This window comes from Monodon monoceros, unplaced genomic scaffold, assembly GCF_005190385.1.
Source record: "Monodon monoceros isolate NGI ecotype Baffin Bay Population unplaced genomic scaffold, NGI_Narwhal_1 Super_Scaffold_16, whole genome shotgun sequence".
In the NCBI taxonomy this organism is placed as follows: Eukaryota; Metazoa; Chordata; class Mammalia; order Artiodactyla; family Monodontidae; genus Monodon; species Monodon monoceros.
In genome coordinates this window covers 61743244-61755268 of record NW_021703772.1, presented here as the reverse complement: position 1 = coordinate 61755268, position 12025 = coordinate 61743244, and the positions used below count along the sequence as shown (strand labels likewise).

Sequence of the window (12025 nt, the reverse complement as noted above, 5' to 3'; positions counted from 1 at the left end):
ATTGGATGTCATGTTAAATAAAATTTAATGCCACACAATTTATTCCTTCACTCATTCATTCACATATATTTATTGAGTGCCTACTATGTGCTAGGTTAATTATGCTAAACACTAGCTATAAAGTGGTAGATAGAATGGACTTAGTGCCTGCCCTAATGGAGCTTAGACTCCAGTGAGGAGTCACAGACACAGTGTTAATTAGCTTCATGGGTAGCTTTCAGTGTCACATCAAGGAACATCTAGGCATTCTCTAGAAACATTTAAATCCTAAATCTATTTCATTCAGGCTTATTACTCATCCATGGTGCTATTGAATGCACTAACTCTGTAGAATGGTTCACTGTCAATTGCTATTTCTTTGGAATAATGAGCCATAGTGTTCTTGGATGACTGAAAGAAGAATCTGTGATACTGAAGTTTTCCAAGAGATGGTAGATGTGATCCATCCATAGAAGGCAAGGATCTACTGTATATAAAATAGATAACTAGTAAGGACCTACTGTATAGCACAGGGAACTCTACTCAATATTCTGTAAAAACCTATATGGGAAAAGAATCAGAAAAAGAATGGAGATATATATATATATCTCCATTCTCTCTATATATATAACTGATTCACTTTGCTGTACACCTAAAACTAACACAACATTGTAAGTCAACTACACTCCAATAAAATTTTTTTTAAAAAAGAAGGCAAGGGTAGAAATCATCTTAAATGTTGTTCTGGTGCATTGGAGCATCTTCAATAAACTTTTTTTTTTTTTTCAGCATCTACTATATGTAGGGCACTTTACAAATCTTCTAGCAGGTGCTAAAGAAATATTTTTTGAATTAATGAATGGGAATAGAAATTCTTAGTGCCTGACTTCAGAAACCATGTGACCTATATAAGGAAACAAAGCATTTCTAAAGATAAATACCAATAGAAGGTAAAATATTTGCATTGATTTAAAAGGACTCAAAAGGGCTCAGACACAAGTGCACTAAATAACTGCAGCCTCACAGAATTGTGATGCTTGTAGAGTTCCTTCATCAGAGGAATCTTTTTTGTTGGCCTTTATTCTCAATAGGGTCTATTCTTTAAAAGAAAAGTCAGTAATTAATTGCATCCCAAGTCTGCAGGATAAGACTTTAATTTAGGAAGATTTGGAAATCAAGGAGTTATTCTGGATGCTATGCCACAGTTCTATAAAGCCAAGTTCTCAAAAAAGCAATGTCTGTACTTACGAAATAAAACTTACATTAACTGCATCCTTCAACACCATGACACATATCAGGTTCAGTAGAAGAATCTTTCTGGTCAATGCCATTTTATGAACTGGTAAAAACAAACAAATCTGAGAGAGAGAGGGAGAGAGAAAGAAGAGAAGAGAGAAAAGAGAGAAATATGTGGGTGTGTTTGTGTCCAAGAAAACCTGTGGCAGCGTAGCTCAGATGTGAGTCACGCTGGCCAGTTAGGCATGTTATAAGCTTTGCTTCCTACAGAGTGTTGCATTTCTCAGTATGCCTGTCCTTTTTTTCTGGATTCTTAAGCTGCTACATTTTTTCTCAAAGATATACACCTGAATGTTCAGACTAGGTCCTTTAAAAAGGCGCTAGGTGATATGAAATAGTCATTCCTTGAAAGAAAGCAAAAGAATTGGTAAGTGGGAAAATTATACTTGGATACCTACAGATCAGAAGTTAACCTTGAATGCTTTCAGAATCTCAATCAAAAAGTTTATATAAGTGATGATTGCATTCATATTAGTACACAGCTTTTCAAAATGACTGATATTTGCTAATATGCAAACTGAAAGAATCGTAATTTTTTACTAAGAGAATACATATTATGAAGATGTTGGTGCAGAAAGAAGTCAGCAAGAGGCAGAGTGACAGGTAAGGAAGGAGTTTATTAGTATAGGACACTTGTGAGAGATAGGAGCAGGCAGGCAAGGGAGTGCCACCCCAAGAACTTAGTGGGCTACAGTTTTATAATCAAAGGAAAAGTGGGGAGTGGGAAAAGACCACCTTTCTTTTTCATTCTTGAGAAGACTTCAGGCTTCCATCATCAGCTCTTCCTCCACGTCGGGCAGGGGAGTATTTTTTCCCTCCATGGTCAAACCGGGACTGTCATGGCGCTATGGAAATGGCCCAGAAGTCACTAATATATACTAAAATATGGTAAATCATCTCAGGTTTTAGTATAACGTCATCTTTCCCTATAATTTTGTTTTTAGTGCATGCAGAGGAGCATGTCCTAGGAATCATTAACTTACCTCACTGGGCCGGATGTGGGTCTCATTCCTCCATATTGTTTGGGGGTATGTCTCATGCTTCTGTTGCATGGTTTTGTTGCTAAGCAAGCCTGCTTTCTTGAGTGATCATTAACTTACAGGGGTCTCCTATACTTTTTTTCTCTACTTACAATCCACTAGTGGGATTAACTATTTAAACACCTACTTTGTTCCTTTACTCTGTCCCTATCACCTTGAATTACTTAATCTTAAAAACATTGTTGGTGGGGAGCAAAAAACTATACCTCTGCCCCCTCACTCATGTGCTAAGGAAGAAGAGTGATACACAAATTAGAGATCTGAATAAGCTTACTTCAGTCACAATAGCAAGGGAAGGAGGAGGAGTAACTAGAAAGAGATGACAGAAACCGAGCCGTTGTTAGCTGCTCATGGCGAGCAGCTGTGAAGAGAACGTTGGCAAATTAAATATCCAGGCCTCCATCAAATCATTACTTAGGCTTCCTCCGTTTATCTAAGCCACATTGTCATCACCGTCCTCCCCCCTTCCATTGCCTGCCAAACGGTGAAGAAATAACACATCATGCAGATTTTAGTTTTATCCTCTTTATTTTGTTCTTTCTTATTTTCTCCACCTCAGCCATCTCTTAAAATGTATTTCACAGCCTTAGATAGACCTTCGGACCTGAATGGAAGCCCAACACTATTCAACCTTTTTTACTCCAGTTTGCATCCACAGATATTACTCTTACTCATGTGCTTGTTGGTCAGCTTGATGTTGCTTTTTTATTAAAAAAAAAAAAAAGACTCTAGGTTTTAGAACAGTTTTAGGTTCTCAGCAAAATCGAGAGGAAAGTACAGAGATTTCCCATATACCCTTTGCCACTACACTTGCACAGCCTCCCCCATTATTACCATCCCCCACCAGAGTGGTACATTTATTACAGTTGATGAATCTACATTGACACATCCTCATCACTCCAAATCCATCATGGTTTACATTATGGTTCACTCTTGGTGTTGTACGTTCTGTGGGATTGGACGAAGGTATAATGACATATTCATCATTGTAGAGTCATACAGAGTATTTTCACTATCCTTAAAATCTTCTGTGCCTTGCCTATTCATCTCTTCCTTGGATCCATGATCTTTTTATTATCTCCATTGTTTTGCCTTTTCCACTTGGAATAATACAGTATGTAGCCTTTTCAGATGACATTTTTCACTTAGTAATAAACAGTTAAGGTTCTTCCATGTCTTTTCATGATTTCATAGCTCATTTTTTTTAGCACTAAATAATCCATTGTCTGGATGTAACTCAATTTATTTATCTCTTCACCTACTGACATCTTGGTTGCTTCCAATTTTTGGCAACAGGGATTTCTGTGCAGACATGTTTTCAACTCCTTTGGGTAAATACCAAGGAGCGTGATTGCTGGATCATATGTCAGAGTATGTTTATTTTTGTAAGAAACCACCAAACTGTCTTCCAAAGTGGCTGCACCATTTTGCACTCCCATCAGCAATGAATGAGAGTTCCTCTTGCTCCACATCCTTGGCAGCATTTGATGATGTCAGTGTTCTGGATGTTGGCTATTTTAATAGGTGTGTAATGGTATCTCGTTTTAATTTGCATTTCCCTGATGATATAATGTGGAGCATCTTTTCATGTGGTTATTTGCCATCTGTGTATCTTCTTTGGTGAGGTGTCTGTTAAAGTATTTGGCCCATTTTAAAATCAGGTTGTTTGTTTTCTAACTGTTGAATTTCAAGAGTTCTTTGTGTATTTTGGATAACAGTCCATTATCCGATGTGCCTTTTGCAATTTTTTCCCCTGATGTTGCTTTTCAAACAATATTTTTTACTACCCTGACCAGCTCTCTAATCTACAGCCTAGGTAAAGTTCTCACGTGTCCTGGCCACAGATGTCACGCAGTCTTTTTTTGGTACTAGGTCAACATTACACTGTTCCTTGTAGTTCCCTCTTGCAAGAGTCCACCCCTCTTACACCACATTGCCTGACATTGATCTAGATGCAGCTGCATAGCACAGAGAGTTTGTTTCATGGATGCCATGGCAAAATGCACATGAGTGGAGGACCACTAACCTACTCAAACTTCTCATTTGTTGTATAGCACAGGTGAGTCATAGAAGTGATCTGAAGTCAATGGCAGGCCTGGGATAAGAATTCAGGTTTCTCAATTTTAAGTCTAGTGTTCTTTCATTGCTTCTAGGCTAAAGAGGGAGAACTAAAGAAGCACTTATAATTCCAAGCACTCAGTCATCATTCTGCAAAATGTGATGTTAACAGCCTTTTGTTTCTGAAACCCTGTGTGGCTTTCTCAGTCTTAATTGAAAACACAAGGAAACATAATGTTACGCTTTACACAGGGAAATCTGTAACTGACCCACCGTGAATAGATAAGGTGTGTTGAGCAGAGCTTTGAGGGAGAGATTTTTTATCTGTAGTAATCAGTTTATTCTCTCTTGCCTTGGCATTTTATTTAGGATTCTAGTCTTGGACTATGGAATGTGAGTTCCCTGTGTTGCAACAACCTGACCCATATGAGATTTTACTCAAGACTGTGGCCCCATTAACACTTGTAGTAACTAACAGGTATGAGTCCTCTAGTGGCTTGTATCCAAACCATTCACCTTTGGCCACACAGTTGGATCAGTATCTACCTAAAGGCCACTGGAAGAGCAAAATTAGCTAAGCTTTTGTCCATGGTCCCACCAGTAGCTTATGATGTCTTAATAAAGCCTTCCTTTTCCATGTTTTTGCCCTCCAAAAATTTTTTACAAAAGGGTAATTTCTACTCAGTTTTCAGAGTTTCTCCTGTGACAGCTGTTTCTTAAAAGTAATCAGCCTGAAATAATAATACTATCAAAGAGGTATATTTTGGGGTGACAAATTCTGCTCCCCTTCATATGTAAACATTTCACCTGAGTGATGTAATACATTTATCCATCCATGAAGAAATTAGATCAGGATTAGTTGTCAGAGAAGAAGAGTAACCTGAAGGTTTGGAACATAGACAGGGAGAGTCTGCCGGGAAGACTTCCAGGGTAGGGCAAGGAAATAGGGAGAATTAGTTGCTGCAGGTAGGGAAGAGACACAGCATTAAAGCCATGTTGCACCTTTGGAAGTGGGAATAGGAATGTGAAAAGCCGTGTGGGGGACCTTGAATATATCCTTTGCCTAAATTATAGTTTTGTCCAGGACTAGCCATGGTTGGACTAGAAACTGCTCTGCTGTGTATGGATGTCGCTCTGAGACTGGAATAAGCAATCCTTACGTGTCCGTGATACATGGGTGCTGGCAGATATGCATGTGTGGATTTCATTTTTTTCTCAATGGGTTAAGTCTTCTTGGATAGATATCAACAGTCTAGGCTCCAGCACTTTTGTGAACACATGTCATGTCACTTGGCAGCCATGTTATTTCCAAGTAAAGTCAAAGCAAAACATGAGGGGAAGGCAGACAATACCCAGGGCTTTTCAAAACTAGCTCTATCTTTATTAAGATAGGCTGAACTGGCAACTTCCACCAATGTGGCAATAAAATGCAGGAAGCAGAGAACCTCAGCTCCACTATTGACTGAGTTAAGAAGGGGAAGCCTGATTGCCTCCTTGACACATTCTGATGATTTGGTACAGTTGTTTGCTGTATGACATCCTGTTTATGAGTTTTCAAGTTTAAAGAGCAAAAGAGTTATTATTTTTTCCTCAGCTTTACAATTTTGAAATCTCTGGGCCACAAATCTTTAAAGCTGTAGTTCCAATTCTAAATGAAAAAAAAAAAAATCAGTGAAAACCTTGGTTTGGCTTCCTTCAAACAGATAGTCTAGAGGTGTTCACTGTACAGAAATTCCTTAAATTTCCAGACAAATAGCAATTAAAAGTAGATACAGAAAAGAGGAAGAGGTTTCTTTTGGACATTGAATTTCCCACATACGTGGTAAAGGCTAGGTTGTGCATTCAGAAAAGAGCATTTGCTACATGTGCGTATCTTTCTTCATTGGAACAGCCTGGAGGACAGGCTGATCTCTTATTTCTTCCCTCCACAAAACTACAGCCCCTTCTATATATATAAAATTTATCCATGTTCTTTTCTTGGGAAATTAAGCGGGCTGGGAGCTCTTCCACCTCCCCCCTGCCCATTTATTGATATTAACACTCAAAGCCATAGATAAATGCTAGGAGAGAAAGTGAAAACTGTAGAACAAAACCTAACATTACGCTTTCTTTCTTGGCCTCCTACAGCTGTGTCATATTTTTTGTCACTATTTTAATTTACCTCAATGTATCAAATCTAAAACAAGTCTTTGTGTGTATATAGATTTAGGAGAGATCAGTATCCAAGTGGTTTTTTTTAAACATATAAAATACTATAGTATGTTTTATACAACTACTAAATTTAACCCCTTGCCTTTTAATTGGGTACAGTGTTATTAACTGAAATTAGAGCATTTCATTCACTGCAAGTATCACCCCATCATAGGTCTGTCCCAAGGTGACTCCTTAACCATTACTCACACTGCCTGTTGATTAGACAAAGTGGAGTTCATTGCTCACCGCATTAAGGGAGACCACCACCTCTCAAAGCTTTGGCAGTGTCTTGGAGAAGGAAAGGCAGGGTCAGAATTTGTTGAGAGATCAAGTTTGATTTCAGGCGGGTCTTTCTAAGTGAGAGGGCATGATTAGGATTGTGTAAAGATCATACACAATACAACCAGTCCATGATTGGTGGAAACAACAAAGTGAGGCTTATTTAAAACAAGGGATTCATAGAATCATAGGGCTTAAACTGTCTTTGGACATTTTCCATTAAAGGGTTAATGGGTCTTTGGTCTTTCGGGCAGTTCTTGTAATGAACAGTCAAACCATGAACAATCTAGACAGGAGACTCCTGGAAGAAGAAATTCATGCTAATGGAGACTGGAATAACATAAGGTCATTCTCATGTAGACAGGAAGGTGTGATTTTGGTGTTCAGTATCCAAACTTACTGTAGGGTACAACATTCTAGTTCTCAGGTCGACTCAGATAATCTGGTAACAGAATAGCTGAAGCATTGGATGTTTTCTTTGCAGCTCCTTTTGAGTAGCATTTGACACAAGCCTTTTACTTTTCAGCGTTGCTTTGCAGTCGTTTATTAGCCTATTTCTTGTGTTACAGAAAATTTCCCAAACAAATGCCCACCAGCAGTTACCACCAGAACCCTGCAACCAATCTTTTAATCCCAGAGGGGGCAGCAGAGGGAAGTCAAGTTCCAAGCATGATTATTTAAAACAGCAACCCATCATCTTGGGCTATTCTTAAGAGGCAACTGAAATCATGGGTAGCTGGGTGCTTTCCAAGAGCTGAAAATCCTCTGAAGCAGGCAGGAAATTGCCATCTTTTAAAAGTTTCAGCTCTGTCTTCAGACCACTTGTCTCTTTCCCTTTAAGTTGGAAGCAGGGAAATTATGTGGGATCATTGCAAGCTCCTTTTTAGAGTCTTTCCTAACCCAGTTCCCACGTAGGATATAAATTCCATCCAAAGCCTCTGACTTCCGTTTTCGCTCCCCAACACACGTCAGGCAGTCACAGGAGGGTGCTCTGGGGCAATGAGGCGTCCTTAGCCAAAGAGGCTGTCTGGGGGGTGAAGCAAGGAGGATGCTTAACATTTGAAAGAAGTGTGAACACTGTATTTACATTTAAATTAAAATGGAAACTTCTTATAGGTAATGTTTCTGAAAGGTGTGTGTGGCACATCTGCCGAGGTCTATTGTTTATTCATGCTGTAAATCCTTTGAAATGTGTTAAAATGCTTCCCACTCATTATAAAGCTCCTGCCACCCCTGGATTACGACTTTGATGTCACCAATCCTGCTTCAAAGGGTTCTTTCTGGGCTATTAATCACAGTTTAGCCTCTGAAGATATCGCCAGAGAAAACATTTGGACATCTTTGTGCTAGACTTGCTAAAAACTTTGAAATCTTGAGTGTCTTGCAAATGCACAAATTGCAGCATTTCCTTTCATTGACAACTTTTTATTTTGCTACAGGATCAAATGACATTTTAGGTAAAAATGCAAACAGATCTCTTGGTTTGGGAGGTTAGGGATGAGAGGAGATGAAGGGTGGGTGGTGAGGAAGGGAGATGGGAGTCTGAGCAGGCCGTTCAGACCCTTCAAAGGCAAGACATGGTGGGAATTAAAGTGGCCAAGACATGGAGGTTCAAAATGGAGTTGCCTTATCATTTTTTCTCATCTTTATATTTTGAACAAACCAGTGTTCACAGTAGCCAATTAGTGAGATCCTCTGTTCTTCTCTTACCTTCTACGCTCTGAGAGCTATGTGAACTGTTCGAGCAAATCATCGTCTTCATCATCATCGATGCTAGTAACACAAAGTGAGCACTTACCTTGTACCAGATGTGTGTTGACAGTGCTTTTCGTGAATTATTTCATCCAATGCCCATAAACAGTTCTGAGGATTAGGTAGTTAAGTACTGTCTTCATGTTGTAGACAAAGAAACCAGAGCTCTGAGATGTTAATTAACTTGTTCAAGGTCAGCCCCTATGACTCAGAGGCTGTCTCCCCTGTCTAACTAACTCTCTCTTCATCAGCTGTTTCAGTGGGGGTGGTCAGGTTCCTCCCTTCAGGCTGAGGGACCCATACTGACAGATCTGCTCATCAGTCTCTACCTTAAATCCTGGCAGTAGTGTTCTCTATTGCCCACCTTCTCTTTTAGGAAAACTCCCAGCATCTTTTTTTCTCCCTTATTTGTCTCTTTCAGTGACTGGTAAGCCCTAATTGGAGACTTTTTGTGGTAAAAACTTATAACGTGAAATCTATCCTCTTTAGAGACTTTTAAGTATACAGTATGGTATTGTTTACTGTATGCACACTGATGTACAGCAGACCTCGAGAAAGTTTTCGTCTTGTATGACTGAAGCTTTGTACCCATTGAACAACAGCTCCGCATTTCCCTGTCCCCCCAGCCCCTGGCAACTACCTTCTCCTCCTTGCTTTTATGAGTTTGACTGCTTTTGGTACCTCATATAAGAAGAATCTAACAGTATTTGTCCTTCTGCGACTGGCTTATTTCACTTTGCATAATGTCCTCCTGGTTCCTCCGTGTTGCCCCAAATGGCATGATTTCCTTCTTTGTCTAAGACTGAATAAATATTCCATTGTATGTACATGCCACCTTTTCTCTATCCACTCACCCTTTGACGGATATTTAGCTGTTTCCACTGCTTGGCTGTTGTGAATAATGCTGCAGTGAACATGGGAATGCAAATATCTCTTCAAGATTCTGCTTTCAGTTCTTTTGGATAAGTACCCAGAGGTGGGATTACTGGATCATATGGCAGTTCTAGTTTTAATTTTTTGAAGAACCTCCATACTATTTTCCATAGCAACTGTACCATTTTACATTCCCACCAACAGTGCATAAGGGTTCCAATTTCTCCACATCCTCTCCAACACTTATTACTTTTTGTTGCTGGTGGTGGTGTTTTTTATGTAGGGGAGGGAAAATAATTTTCCCTCTACCTTTCTAGGTTCTTAGCTGAGACACCCCTGTAATAAAAAGACGGATTTAATGGGAGAAAAACAAACAGAAATTTAATAACATGTATACCTCCTGTATACATGGGAGATATCCAGGGAAGACTGACTAAACTCCCTGAAATGGCCCAAGCCACCAACTTAAACATTGTATCTAGCTAAAGACAAAAGATGTTGGGGAGGCTGGTTATTGGAGTTGACTAGGAAAAGCACAGTAAACAAGGGTAAGGTTGTTATGCAAATTTAAGTTGGTGCCTTCTCCATTGAGAAGAGTTCCTAGAGGTTTAGAGTCATCTCTTTCTGGTACAGAGAGGGAGACACCTTTACATATGGAGATTCCCCTTGTAAATTTTTCTTACAAAAGGGTAATTTCTGCTCAGTTTTCAGAGCTTCACATGTGTCTGCATTTAAAAAAAAATAACCAGCTTAGAGTAATCAGTATGTCAAAGGGGCATATTTTGCTCCTCTTCATTTTTAATGGCCACCCTAACAAGTGTGAGGTGATATCTCATTGTGGCTTTGATTTGCATTTCCCTGACTGTTAGTGAAGTTGAGCATTTTTCATATACCTGCAGGCCATTTGTATGTCATCTTTGGAGAAATGTCTATTCAAGTTCTTTGCCCATTTTTTAATCAGGCTATTTTATTTTATTTTTTGCTGTTGAGTTGTAGGAGTTCCTTATGTATTTTGGAAATTAGCCTCTTATCAAATCTATGGTTTGTAAATATTTTCTCCATCTCTGGGTTGTTTTTCCCTCCTGTTGATGGTATCCTTTGCTTTGCAGAAACTTTTAGTTTGATACAGTCCCAATTGTCTGTTTTTGCTTTTGTTGCCTGTGCTTTTGGTGTCCTATCCGAGAAATAATTGTCAAGACCAGTGTTAGGAAGATTTCCCCCTATGTTTTTTTTCTAGGAGTTTTATAGTTTCTGGTCTTACATTTAAGTCTTTAATCCAGTATGAGTTGATTTTCCAGTATGATGTAAGATAGGGTTTCAGTTTCATTCTTTTGCATGTAGATGTCCAGTATTCCCAACACCATTTGTTGAAGAGATAATCCTTTCCCCATTGTGTAATCCTTTCCCCATTGTGTAAAAGATTGTTTGACCATATGTGCATGGGTCTATTTCTGGGCTCTCTATTCTGTTCCATTGGTCTGTATGTTTATCTTCAGGTCAGTACTGTTTTGCCATATTGTTTTGATGGCTATAGCTTTATAATATATTTTGAAATCAGGAAATGTAAGGTCTTCAGCTTTTGCTTTCCTTCTCAAGATTGTCTTGGAGTCCTTTGTGGTTCTATATGAATTTTAGGATTGTTTTTTCTATTTCTCCAGAAATGCCATTGAGATTTTGATAGGGATTGCACTGAATCTGTAGATCTCTTTGGGTAGCATGGACATTCTAACAATATTAAGTCTTCTAATCAATGAACACAGTGAAGGGTAACAGAATATGCCACCCCAAAATATGCCACTTTGGCATTAAAATTATTTTAAGCTGAAGGCAATTGAGAAGAAGCAGATACAAGAAAAAGCTCTCTCGCTTCCCCCTATTTGCCCAAAAGCAGGGCATAAATTTGTAAAAATATGCCCCCTCTCCTCTCTACCAGAAAGCACATAAGTTAATCACCAGAAACAACTCTAGATGCTTATCAACTCAAAGACAGCACCAGAGGAATCTATATAACGCATTAGCCCTTATCTTCCATTAGCTTCCCTATATATTTACCTTCCCACAATTTCCCGCCCCTAGAAACTCAAAGTTCTTTTCCTTTGTCTTGTCACTTCTTTATAAATTTATTATTCTTTTGTTAAGATGTTATGTAAGCCCAAGTTCTAACTACCCCTTTGAGTTACTCATCATTAAATACTCCTGTGTATATGTGTGATACATGCATTAATAAACTTCTGATTGCTTTTCTCTTGTTACTCTGTCTTCTGTCAGTCTAATTTTTAGGGCCTCAGCCAGTGAACCTAAGATGAATAGAGGAAAAAGATTTTTTTCCTCCCCCACAATGGAATTGCTTTCCTTTTACTTTTGTTGTAGTTTTCAGTATACAAGTTTTCACCTCCTTGGTTAAGTTTACTTCCAAGTATTTTATTCTTTTTGATGCTGTTGTAAATGGAATTGTTTTCTTAACTTCCTTTTCAGATTTTCATTGTTAGTATATAGAAATGCAACTGATTTTTTTATCTGTTGATTTTATATCCTACAACTTTGTTGAATTCATT

General features: G+C 38.7%; 1 protein-coding gene across 1 annotated transcript in view; it reads left to right on the top strand.

The window, feature by feature from the left end:
* MYO3B (myosin IIIB) overlaps window positions 1-12025 on the top strand; it is a 474746-nt gene that overhangs the window by 301877 nt on the left and 160844 nt on the right. The gene's annotated exons all lie outside the window — the stretch shown is intronic.